Source organism: Gopherus flavomarginatus, chromosome 4, assembly GCF_025201925.1.
Source record: "Gopherus flavomarginatus isolate rGopFla2 chromosome 4, rGopFla2.mat.asm, whole genome shotgun sequence".
In the NCBI taxonomy this organism is placed as follows: Eukaryota; Metazoa; Chordata; order Testudines; family Testudinidae; genus Gopherus; species Gopherus flavomarginatus.
In genome coordinates, this window is record NC_066620.1 from 127,368,596 (window position 1) to 127,379,464 (window position 10,869).

The 10,869-nt window shown below is 43.5% G+C and overlaps 1 protein-coding gene across 1 annotated transcript in view; it reads right to left on the reverse strand.

The window, feature by feature from the left end:
• LOC127049179 (uncharacterized) overlaps positions 1-10,869 on the reverse strand; it is a 419,610-nt gene that overhangs the window by 76,259 nt on the left and 332,482 nt on the right. The window lies entirely within an intron of this gene.

A 10,869-nucleotide genomic window follows, 5' to 3' on the forward strand; every position in this document is an offset into this window, starting at 1 on the left:
TGCAAGTTCAGTGATATGACTTAGGTCTGACCTACACTACAGAGTTAGGTCCATGTAAAGTAGCTTATGCAGAGGCATTGACATCCTGAGTTCCTGGGGGGTGCTCGACCCCCACTCCACTCTGTTCACCAGGGGAAGGAGACCAAAGCCCTAAGGTAAGTGGGATACCGGGAGGAAGTATGAGCAGGAGAGCACAAGACAGGAGAACTCCTGCCTCATACTGAGAAAGTAGAACGATCAGTGAGTTATCTTAAGTGCCTATACACAAATGCAATAATCCTGGGAAACAAGGAGGGAGAACTGGAAGTCCTGGCACAGTCAAGGAACTATGATGTGATTGGAATAACGGAGACTTGGTGGGATAACTCACATGACTGGAGTACTGTCATGGATGGATATAAACTGTTCAGGAAGGACAGGCAGGGCAGAAAAGGTGGGGGAGTTGCACTGTATGTAAGAGAGCAGTATGAGTGCTCAGAGCTCTGGTATGAAACTGCAGAAAAACTGGAGAGTCTCTGGATTAAGTTTAGAAGTGTGAGCAACAAGGGTGATGTTGTGGTGGGAGTCTGCTATAGAGTACCAGACCAGGGGGATGAGGTGGACGAGTCTTTCTTCTGGCAACTAACAGCAGTTACGAGTCTTTCTTCTGGCAACTAACAGCAGTTACTAGATCACAGGCCCTGGTTCTCATGGGAGACTTCACTCACCCTGATATCTGCTGGGAGAGCAATCCAGCGGTGCACAGACAATCCAGGAAGTTTTTGGAAAGTGTAGGGGACAATTTCCTGGTGCAAGTGCTGGATGAACCAACTAGGGGCAGAGCTCTTCTTGACCTGCTGCTCACAAACAGGGAAGAACTAGTAGGGGAAGCAAAAGTGGAGGCAGTGACCATGAGATGGTCGAGTTCAGGATCCTAACACAAGGAAGAAAGGAGAGTAGCAAAATACGGACCCTGGACTTCAGAAAAGCAGACTTTGACTCTCTCAGGGAGCTGATGGGCAGGAACCCATGGGGCAAAGAAGTCCAGGAGAGCTGGCTGTATTTTAAAGAATCTTTATTGAGGTTGCAGGAACAAACCGTCCCAGTGTGTAGAAAGAATAGTAAATACGGCAGGCAACCAGCTTGGCTTAACAGTGAAACCCTTGCTGATCCTAAACACAAAAAAGAAGCTTATAAAAGTGGAAGATTGGACAAATGACCAGGGAGGAGTATAAAAATATTGCTCAGGCATGCAGGAGTGAAATCAAGAAGGCCAAATAACTCTTGGAGTTGCAGCTAGCAAGAGATGTTAAGAGTAAGAAAAATGGCTTCTTCAGGTATGTTAGTAATAAGAAGAAAATCAAGGAAAGTGTTGGCCCCTTACTGAATGAGTTAGGCAACCTAGTGACAGAGGAAGTGGAAAAAGCTAATGCACTCAATGATTTTTTTGCCTCCGTCTTCACAAACAAGGTCAGCTCCCAGACTGCTGCATTGGGCAGCATGCTATGGGGAGAAGGTGACCAGCCCTTGGCGGAGAAAGAAGTGGTTTGGGACTATTTAGAAAAACTGGACTAGCACAAGTCAATGGGGCCGGATGTGCTGCATCCAAGGGTGCTAAAGGAGTTGGTGGATGTGATTGCAGAGCCATTGGCCATTATCTTTGAAAATTCATAATGAATGGCGGAGGTCCCGTATGACTGGAAAGAGGCTAATGTAGTGCCTATCTTTAAAAAAGAGAAGAAGGTGGATCCGGGGAACTACAGGCCAGTCAGCCTCACCTCAGTCCCTAGCAAAATCATGGAGCAGGTCCTCAAGGAATCAATTCTGAAGCACTTAGAGGAGAGGAAAGTGATCAGGAACAGTCAGCACGGATTCACCAAAGGCAAGTCATGCCTGACTAACCTAATTGCCTTCTATGAGGAGATAACTGTCTCTGTGAATGAGGGGAAAGCAGTGGATGTGTTATTCCTTGACTTTAGCAAAGCTTTTGATGTGGTCTCCCACAGTATTTTTGCTGGCAAGTTAAAGTAATATGGGCTGGATGAATGGACTATAAGGTGGATAGAAAGCTGGCTAGATTGTCGGGCTCAATGGGTAGTGATCAAAGGCTCCATGTCTAGTTGGCAGCCGGTATCAAGTGGACTGCCCCAAGGGTCGATCCTGGGGCCAGTTTTGTTCAATATCTTCATTAATGATCTGGAGGATGGTGTGGACTGCACCCTCAGTAAGTTTGCAGATGACACTAAACTGGGAGGAGTGGTGGATATGCTGGAGGGTAGGGATAGGTTACAGAGTGACCTAGACAAATTTAGAGGATTGGGCCAAAAGAAATCTGAGGTTCAACAAGGACAAGTGCAGAGTCCTGCACTTAGGGCAGAAGAATCTCATGCACTGCTATAGACTAGGAACCGAATGGCTAGGCAGCAGTTCTGCAGAAAAGGAGAAAGGGGTTACAGTGGACAAGAAGCTGGATATAAGTCAACCAACAGTGTGCCCTTGTTGCCAAGAAGGCTAATGGCATTTTGAGCTGTATAAGTAGGGGCATTGACAGCAGACTGAGGGACGTGAGCTTTCCCCTCTATTCGACATTGGTGAGGCCTCATCTGAAGTACTGTGTCCAGTTTTGGGCCCCACACTACATGATGGATGTGGAAAAGGGGGTTCCAAAGAGGATGGTTCTAGACTGTTCTCAGTGGTAGCAGATGACAGAACAAGAAGTAATGGTCTCAAGTTGAAGTGAGGGAGGTTTAGGTTAGATATTAGGAAAAACTTTTTCACTAGGAAGGTGGTGAAATACCGGAATGGGTTACCTAGGGAGGTGGTGGAATCTCCTTCCTTAGAGGTATTTAAGGTCAGGCTTCACAAAGCCCTGGCTGGGATGATTTAGTTGGGGATTGGTCCTGCTTTGAGCAGGGGGTTGGACTAGATGACCCCCTGAGATCCCTTCCGACCCTGATATTCTATGATTCCACCCCTTTTCCCACACCCTGGCCCTGCCTCTTCCTCTACTCCGCTCCACCTATTCCTACCCCCACTCCACCCCATCTCTTCCCGCCCCAGCTCCTTCTCCTCTCCCCCAGTGTCTCCTGCATGCTACTGAACAGCTATTCAACAGCAGGCTGGAGGGCTGTGAGGGGAGGAGCTGATTAGGGGCTGCTGGTGCATGCTGAGTACCTGCTATTTTTTTTCCCTTTTCCTTTTACCCTTCAGGCTTCACTACAAGCTCTACAGAAGTTTTCAGCTTGATGGACACTGCAAAAGAGCTGGCCTAGGGTGGTCACTCATGCAGGAGTACGGGAGTTATAAACTTTCTTTACAAATCTCAAACTCCAGCACTGATGTGTAGAATGGCATCAGGCCAGCCAGGTGCAACAGTTATACTCGTACACAAACCTGTTTCTTTCTTAACTTTTCCATCCACCTCTGCTGCCATAGCAGGAAGTATCAAGTACCAGTTAAAAGCTCCATCCTCATGCTGATATTGTAAAACAAATGATGGCTTAAATTACATTTACTTTCATCAGTCAACTCTTGAACACACATTGTTGTGACTTCTTTGTTTGATAACCACACACACCAAAAAAAGCATTTCAGGATCAGATTCACATGCCACTCAGCTTATTGCCAAAGAGCCGTGCTGGAAAATATTTCCATTATATACAGTTCACTGCTGAAGCTCATAAAATATTTAATTCATTCACAGATTTACTGATGGATATGTTTTATTAATATGTTATATAATAAAATAGTTACCTTCTCTGCTCTATTTCTGCTGCTCCCAGACACAAGCCCACACTGCTGCCTTCCACTTAAATAGACAAGACTGGTATTCACTCCTAGAAACAGAATATTTTCTTTACAGCTGGTGTGCAACCTGATTAGACTTTTACCTTTGACCTGAAGTCTGACCACTAGTGAAAGATTACAAAACAGGGTTGTTCTTAGAAATGTGAAAAGAGTTCAAAATGTCTGAATAAAAATATGGCAATATGACTCACATTCCCTGAGTATGTCTGAATTAAATAACTCAACAGTAAAACTATTCAAATGATAGTATAGTAGTTTTCACTTTCACTCCAACTTTTTTATACCAGCAGCATGATTAAGGAAGACAGGATAAATGGAAGGAGGAAAAAAAAGAGGTAGCGAAGTAGATCTGAGTGTCATCAGCATAAAGATGGCAGTTAAAACCCTATGGGGGGAGCATGGGATTAAACCGTACAAAGGAACATTTCTGCTAGGGTGGCCTAGAGATTGGGAAGATCCCAATAGCGAAGGCATTGCCTACCCCTGATTTTGAGTAAGATGCCTGTGTCATCTGCTGATGTGTATAAACTGGCACTAAGCACACCTCTGAGGCTCAACCCTGTGCCCACTGAAAACTATTGGAGTTTTGCAGTTGATTTCAAAGAGAGACATTTAAGGCAGACATGCCAAACCCATGAAGAAAAAAAAAACGCAGAAATTCAGCTTGTTTTTGGCTTAATTGGCTTGTGACTTGCTTGTTGACTAAGTGTTTGGCTTGTAGCTTGCAGCTTGTTGCTTCTTTTTTTTTTATTTTATTGGCTTCCAGCAAGCAGGGGCTAAGCCGGGAGAGAGAGTTAGGGGTGCACAGCAGGCCCATCACAGTCCCAGATTCAGCCAGGGGGAAGTCTAGTCACATAGAATGTTAGGGTTCTTAGGGATTGGCTTGTTTTAAAATGGGATTAGCTTGATTTTTGGCTTATAGTGAAAGTTGGGGTGCTTATTTACTGCATTAAAGCTGGCAACTGTGATTTCAGACCCCAAATGACAATTTTAACTCCATAGTCTCAGAACCCACAACTCCCACTTTCTTTTAGTCTGGAATGACACTAAAAAGAAGCCCTTTACTTAAATCATCTGTAAGACTGGAGACTGTATTTCACATGATTTTACAGAACTGACATTGGAGTGTGTGGTCATAATTAGGTTTTCCAGTCTATTCTAGTTTTTCTGAACTTTTTCTTTCATTTTCTTGAAATATGGAATTTCTTTAAAGTTCCCAAAAATAAGATTTTTTTGCTTTATTCATTTTACTCATAACTGCACTCAAAAACAAAACAATGCAAAACTTTAGAGTCTACAAGTCCACTCAGTCCTACTTCTTGTTCAGACAATTGCTGAGAAACACATTTGTTTACATTTAGGGGAGCTAATGCTACCCACTTTTTAATTATGTCACTCAAAAGTGAGAACAGGCATTTGCATGGCACTATTGTAGCTGGGGTCACAAGATATGTACATAACAGATGCACTAAAGATTCACGTGCCTCTTCTTGCTTTGGCCATCGTTCCAGAGGACATACTTCCATCCTGATCATGCTCTTCAAAAAAAAATGTGTTAATTAAATTTGCGACTGAACTCCTTTGGGAGAATTTTACATCTTCTGCTCTGTTTTATCCATATTCTGCCATATATTTCATGTTATAGCAGTCTCGGATGATGACTCTGCACAGATTGTTCAAGAACACTTTCACTGAAAATTTGACAAAATGCAAAGAAGATACCAATGAGATTACGAAAGATAGCTATAGCACTCAATCCAGGGTTTAAAAATCTGAAGTGCCTTCCAAAGTCTGAGAGGGACGAGGTGTGGAGCATGCTTTCAGAAGTCTTAAAAGAGCAGTACTCTGATGTGGAAACTACAGAATCTAAACCACTGAAAATCAACCTTCTCCTGGTGGCATCTGGCTCATGATGATGAAAATGAACATGCATCAGTCCACACTGCTTTGGATTGTTATCGAGCAGAACCCATCATCAGATGGACCCATCCTCTGGAATGGTGGGCAAAGCATCAAGGGACATACGAATCTTTAGCACATCTGGCATGTAAATAGCTTGCAATGCTGGCTACAACAGTGCCAGTTCTCACTTTCAGGTGACACTGTAAACAAGAACCAGGCAGCATTATCTTCTACAAACGTAAACAAACTTGTTTGAGCGATTGGCTGAACAAGTAGGACTGAGTGGACTTGTAGTCTCTAAAGTTTCACATTGTTTTATTTTTGAATGCAGGGTATTTTTTGTACATAATTCTACATTTGTAAATTCAACGTTCATGATAAAGAGATTGCACTATAGTACTTGTATTAGGTGAATTGAAAAATACTATTCTTTTGTTTTTTACAGTGCAAATATTTGTAATCAAAAATATAGTGAGCACCATACACTTTGTATTGTGTTGTAAATGAAATCAATATATTTGAAAATGTAGAAAACATCGAAAATTATTTAAATAAATGGTATTATTGTTTAACATCATGATTAATCATAATTAATTTTTTTAATCGCTTGACAGCCCTAATGACTACTAAAACCTTTCTAAACAAGTAGTTGAGTCATATGAACAGATAATCTTGTTCTGTCACTGTGACCAAAAGCACCCCTGTATTCACACCTTACACTACTGTAATTTATTTTTGTACAAAACATCCTTTGTAAGGTATCATATGGAAACTAGTAATTTTCTGGCCAAAAATATCTTAAAATGTATGTAGTGTCAGCAGATGTTCGTGTGTGTTCTTTCTGTGTGCTGCACTGGCTCTGGCCAGATAGATTGGAGCCTGCTGTACTGGCTAACTGTCCAATCAGACCACAAGACTTGTTTATAGCAAAGGCACCCAGCCAGGTTTATTGTTGACAAAGCACAGTAATAGCACCTGGCAGACTCTACAAGGATACTAGGACAGGTATGCTCATGACAATGGATGCATCTCAGTCAGTGGTGGAACTTTCCACTGATCCCTAGTCTGGCCAAAGACATTCCTTCTAAGATACATCTTTATACACCAATGCAAACAAACTACATATTGCCCCTAATGTATTAGGGTACCACCCATTACCTTGTATTTGTTTGATTTAAACATCTCTATCCATCATACTGTCATCCTGACCTTATCTTTAGGATGGGGTGTTATCTTAAGGTGTTCTGGGACCATCTTTCTGGAATGCGTTTGCGTATATTGTCTTAGGCCTAGCACTACTTAGGAATATGCATTTCTGCAATATCAGGCCTGTTCTTGCCAGATTCTGTGAGCAGGGCCTGCCTCTTGCTCACAACTTAACTTTGCTTTATATCAGCATTACTTTATCCCAGGCCTCTGATACAAGGCCTTATGTTTCAGGCTGTCTTCTTACTACATGTAACAACTTTATATGTAAAGTTTTATAAACCCCCCTTGTATGATACTGTCTGCACATGTTCAAACCCTCCCAGCCCAGCACCGGCAAAAGTTGTTCAATGGGTTTATCCTACACAATGAAATGTGTGTTTACCTCAATGTACATATAAGTAGTAAATAGGGTCCTTGAGAGAGCAAGAGGGGGAAATGGCAGAGGAGGCAAATCTGCATTTCAGCATACACAGGGGAGAATCTGCATTTCAGCATACACCATCAGACCCCATGTCACCTTCTTTACTGTTTGAATTCTTAGAAGAATCCACTGCAAAGAGTGACTGGACTATAAAAGTGAGGGCCAAAAAACACCCCCAACGGATCACATCCTGGGTACGTCTACACTACAGGATTATTCTGATTTTACATAAACCAGTTTTGTAAAACAGATTGTATAAAGTCGAGTACACATGGCCACACAAAGCACAATAATTCGGTGGTGTGAGTCCATGCACGGAGGCTAGCGTTGATTTCTGGAGAGTTGCACTGTGGGTAGCTATCCTGTAGCTATCCCATAGTTCCCGCAGTCGCCCCCGCCCATTGGAATTCTGGGTTGAGATCCCAATGCCTGATGGTGCAAAAACAGTGTTGCGGGTGATTCTAGGTAAATGTCGTCACTCATTCCTTCCTCCGTGAAAGCAACAGCAGACAATTATTTTGCGTCCTTTTTCCCTGGATCGCCCTGGCAGACGCCACAGCATGGCAACCATGGATCCCATTTTACCTTTTGTCACTGTATATGTACTGGATGCCGCTGACAGAGGTGGTACTGTAGCGCTATACAGCAGCATTCATTTGCCTTTGCAAGGTAGCAGAGACAGTTACCAGTTGTTCTGTACTGTCTGCTGTGCCATTGTAAACTGGCAATGTGATGATGGTTATCAGTCATTCTGTACTGTCTGCTGCTGTCATGGGTGCTCCTGGCTGACCTTCACTGAGGTCTGCTGGGGGTGCAAAGACAAAAATGGGAATGACCCCCCTGGGTCATTCCCTTCATGTTATAGCTAAAAATGGAGTCAGTCCTGCCTAGAATATGGGGCAAGTGTACTAGAGAACCAGTGTATCAGACAGCACAGCTGCTCTGTGTCAGATCCCACAGAAATGATGAGCTGCATGCCATTCTAGGGGGTGCCCCTGCAACAACCCCACCCGTTGCTTCCCTCCTCCCTCAAACCTTCTGGGCTACCGTTCCACTGTCTCCCACTTGTGTGATGAAGTAATAAAGAATGCAGGAATAAGAAACATTGACTTTTTAGTGAGATAAAATGAGAAGGAGGCAGCCTCCAGCTGCTAGAATAGTCCAGGCAAGACATTAAATGGTGGGGGGAGAGGAGCCCAGCATCCCACTGCTATGACAGTCCAGAATCTTTTCTTTAGACGTGAAAGGGGGGAGGGGCTGATGGAGTTCAGCCCCCAGTTGCTATGATGAGGACGGTTACCAGCTGTTCTGTACCAGCTGCTGGGAATAACCGGGAGTCATTCCTATTTTTACCCAGGTGCCCCCAGCTGACCTCACGGAAGCGAGCCAGGAGCACTCACAGGATGATGAGGACAGCTATCAGTCATTTTGTACTGTACCATCTGCCACCGGGAAGGGGAAAAGATGCTGCTGTTCAGTGCCACAGCACCGCGTCTACCAGCAGCATGCAGTAGACATACAGTGACATTGAAAAAAGTCAAGAAACGATTTTTCCCCCTTTTCTTTCACGGGGGGAAAGGGAGGTAAATTGACGAGATATACCCTGAACCACCTCTGACAATGTGTTTGACCCTACAGGCATTGGGAGCTCAGCCAAGAATGCAGATGCTTTTCGGAGACTGCGGGGACTGTGGGATAGCTGGAGTCCTGAGTCCCCCCCCATCCCTTCCTCCATGAGCGTCCATTTGATTCTTTGGCTTTCCGTTATGCTTGTCACACAGCACGGTGCTATGGACTCCGTATCACGGCCTGGAGATTTTTTTCAAATGCTTTGTCATTTCGTCTTCTGTAACGGAGCTCTGATAGAACAGACTTGTCTCCCCATACAGCGATCAGATCCAGTATCTCCCATACGGTCCATGCTGGAGCTCCTTTTGGATTTGGGACTGCATCACTACACGTGCTGATCAGAGCGCCACGCTGGGCAAACAGGAAATGCAATTCAAAAGTTCACGGGGCTTTTCCTGTCTACGTGGCCAGTGCATCCGAGTTCAGATTGCTTTCCAGAGCTGTCACAGTGGTGCACTGTGGGATACCGCCCAGAGGCCAATACCATCGCTTTGCAGCCACACTAAACCTAATCCGATATGGTAATACCGATTTCAGCGCTACTCCTCTCGTCAGGGAGGAGTACAGAAACTGGTTTAAAGAGCCCTTTATAGCGATATAAAGGTCCTCGTTGTGCAGACGGGTGCGTTAAATTGGTTTAACGCTGCTAAAATCGGTATAAATGCCTAGTGTAGACCAGGCCCCAACCTCTGTCACTCTTTCACCTAAGAAAGACTAAGTAACCACCCCTTTAACTCTGAGGGGAAACCATGACCAGAGAATATGGTCATCTGTGTTGCTGGGAACCTCTGGTAAGGGTTTTACCTTGAATCAAGTGTAGCTTGTTAAATTTCAGCTACTAGAAGGCATTTTGTCTTTATTTCTCTTGTAACCATTTCTGACTAATACTTTATACGTGTACTCAATTTATCTTAACAAGGTAGGTTTTAACTTATTTCATTTTTTAACTACTAATTTCATTTTAACAAACTAATTCAGTGCTGTGTTTAAACTGAACTGTTTGGTAACTCCAGGAGTCTAGCAAACAGCTGAATTTTGACCCCTTACAAGTGCAAAAGACCTCCAATATCTGAACAGTCCAAAAGAGGGCTGGACAGCTCAGAACACATGTTTTGGGGGAAAATTTGGGAGTGTGTTGGGGTAACCCTGAAAGTAGTAACCAAGGTTGCTGGAAGTCAGAATGTGGCTGGCCTGCTGCTGACAGGCTGCTGGGGTCAGAGTTGTTGGACCAAGTCTGTAGCTATACGTGGACACTCAGAGTGTGACCTGCATGCTGGCAGGTTGGTTGTGGGTGGCCCAAATTGGGAGCTACAACAGTAAAGCACTGTGAGGCACGCAAGGGTGCAGGCCAAGCAGTGATGCGAGCCCTCACAGGTCTGAAATGCACCCCAGAATGTGACACTATCATGCTACATAAGATCTTCTGGGCTGAAGTGTCTCACTTCTAAATATGTAACAAAGTTAAATATTTCTAGTTCTCAAAACAAATGTGGCAATAGCAGTAAACAATCTGCATAAAAAAAACCAAAAAACCTTATTTGAAACCCTGATAGCTAAAATAGTCATACTAAAAATACATTAAAATTGAAGTGCGCACAGAACCCTTTATCATCTAGAAGCATGGCAACCCCTGTTCCTGATTTATCCTGTCTCTTGAAATTAGCTTCATGCCTAGTTATTGTCTGAACAATCACTCACACACTAACAAGTCATACTTGTACTTAGTTCCTTTTGTACAAAGTATCCCAAACTACTTTATACAAAAGAGCAAGTTATCTTTGAAAAATGTTATATTACATTATGAATATTTTTTTCATCAGAGGGGGAGAGACCATAGCTTCATAAACAAGAAGTAAACCTGCTAAAATATTTAGCAACACAGAGATCCTTGGATTTTCATTTGTAACTGATGACCAGTAGAA